Source organism: Schistocerca cancellata, unplaced genomic scaffold (genome assembly GCF_023864275.1).
Source record: "Schistocerca cancellata isolate TAMUIC-IGC-003103 unplaced genomic scaffold, iqSchCanc2.1 HiC_scaffold_536, whole genome shotgun sequence".
Classification (NCBI taxonomy): domain Eukaryota; kingdom Metazoa; phylum Arthropoda; class Insecta; order Orthoptera; family Acrididae; genus Schistocerca; species Schistocerca cancellata.
In genome coordinates, this window is record NW_026046550.1 from 32,501 (window position 1) to 35,000 (window position 2,500).

General features: G+C 63.4%; 1 pseudogene; it reads left to right on the forward strand.

Annotated features, from left to right (window-relative positions):
* The window catches only part of LOC126129435 (large subunit ribosomal RNA), a 7,931-nt pseudogene that overhangs the window by 2,166 nt on the left and 3,265 nt on the right, over nucleotides 1-2,500 (forward strand).

The window sequence follows — 2,500 nt, forward strand, 5'->3', positions numbered from 1 at the left end:
ACGCGAAGAGCACCGCAGTTGCGGCGGTGTCCCGATCTTCCCCTCGGACCTTGAAAATCCGGGAGAGGGCCACGTGGAGGTGTCGCGCCGGTTCGTACCCATATCCGCAGCAGGTCTCCAAGGTGAAGAGCCTCTAGTCGATAGAATAATGTAGGTAAGGGAAGTCGGCAAATTGGATCCGTAACTTCGGGATAAGGATTGGCTCTGAGGATCGGGGCGTGTCGGGCTTGGTCGGGAAGTGGGTCAGCGCTAACGTGCCGGGCCTGGGCGAGGTGAGTGCCGTAGGGGTGCCGGTAAGTGCGGGCGTTTAGCGCGGGCGTGGTCTGCTCTCGCCGTTGGTTGGCCTCGTGCTGGCCGGCGGTGCAGGATGCGCGCGCCTGCGCGGCGTTCGTGCCCCGGTGCTTCAACCTGCGCGCAGGATCCGAGCTCGGTCCCGTGCCTTGGCCTCCCACGGATCTTCCTTGCTGCGAGGCCGCGTCCGCCTTAGCGTGCTCCTCCGGGGGCGCGCGGGTGCGCGGATTCTCTTCGGCCGCCATTCAACGATCAACTCAGAACTGGCACGGACTGGGGGAATCCGACTGTCTAATTAAAACAAAGCATTGCGATGGCCCTAGCGGGTGTTGACGCAATGTGATTTCTGCCCAGTGCTCTGAATGTCAACGTGAAGAAATTCAAGCAAGCGCGGGTAAACGGCGGGAGTAACTATGACTCTCTTAAGGCGGCCAAGTGGCGGCGGTGTGGCTGCATCCGGACTTGGCTTTTCGAAGTGCGGTCTTGATGTAGTCGTGCTGCTGCTGCGAGGTGCCTTCCTTGGGTTGTAGTTACAGGGAGAGTGATGCGCAATACATGGGCCTAGCCCTCTTAGCCTCTCCTCTCCTGCGGTCTTCTCCCCTTCTCGTGGGCCCGCTGATTTTCGCAGAGTGGAAGACCGCACCAGGGGCTTGGGGGGGTTACCAGCCCCCCCTCGCATTATCCCTTTCAAGTTGGGGGCAGCAGACAAATAAATACGAGTGGTGGCCCTTCCGCTGAAGGTGCCACCCCAGCTTCCCCAGCTCCTAGCCGGCCAACCGGCCGTGCCGAAGATCTTGTAACTGTTGCAGCTATCTACACCTGTAGTGAGTGCCACCGCAGCTTCACCACCAAGAACGGTCTCGGGGTCCATCGCCGCCGCCAACACCTTGCGGCCGCCAACGCGGAGATCGTCACGGAGAGGCATCGCGCGAGGTGGACGGAGGAAGAAGTCCTATCGCTCGCCAAGGCAGAGGCCGAACTGTTCCTTGAGAGGGACGCCCGGTTCTTCTTTGTCAATCAAGAACTCATCAGGATGTTCCCCGACCGAACGCTCGAAGCAATCAAGTGCCGACGGCGGCAAGCTGCCCACAAGCAGCTTGTCCGCCAATTCATGGAGGCGCTTGAGATCGGTCGGGGGGAAGAGCCGGCGTCCCGCCGGGGAGCAGCGAGCCCGCTGCCTGACGCGGGCGAGGCCGCTGCGCCGCCTGTCGACGCAGCCGAGGACTTCGCGGCCGACACCACCGGGCCGCCGCCGGAGGGGCCGACTGACGCCGCCATCTGGGAGCATCTGGCGGGACTACCTGCTTCCGCCCAGCGTTTCTCTGCCCTGGATCGAGTCATTGGTCTAGGGCGGGGCACGCCGCCCGATGTCATCCTGGGCATGCTCCCGGATGCCCTTGCGTCGGTCGGGTCCAGAGGGGAGAGATCGATCACCAGGACACAGCGGCCGCGCCAACCATCTAAGCGGCCGCCTGCAGCGCCGCCGACGCAGAAGCGCAAGCGGCGCCGCTGGGAGTATGCGAGAACGCAGGATGCCTTCCGAAGGTCGCGTGCACGTTGCGTGCGCGGCCTCTTGGATGGCACCCTGCTCCAGCCGCCACCTGCCATCCCTGGTCTGCTGGACTTCTGGGCGGACCTCTTCACTAAGAAGCCCATTTCCACCGCGGGCTTCATTCGTGACCGCCTCCTCCCGCACTCGGAGCCTGTCGCTCTCGAGTGCCTATGGGGGCCGGTCACACATGAGGAGGTCGCCGCCGCGTTGCCGCCCAGGGGATCAGCGGCCGGGCCGGACGGCCTTACCCCAGCGGAGTTGCGGCGCCTGCCGCACGAAGTCCTGGTGAAAGTGATGAATCTCTTCCTTCTGGCCCGCGCCCTTCCGGAACGCCTGCTTCGCGCGCGGACGTCCCTTCTCCCGAAAACGGCTGCACCAACATCCCCCGCTGACTTTCGCCCCATTACGGTCTGCTCGGTGCTGGCGCGGACCTTTCACAAGGTTCTCGCGTCACGCCTGATGCGCGCTTGTGCTGTGGACGAACGTCAGCGGGCATTCATCCCTCGTGATGGGATGTTGGAAAACACGTTCATCTTGGACACCGCCCTCACCGACGCAGTTCGCTCCTGCCGCTCTGTCTTTGTGGCATCGATCGACGTATCTAAGGCATTCGATTCGGTAGATCATGCTGCCCTTCGCCCCGTGCTGAAGGCGCAT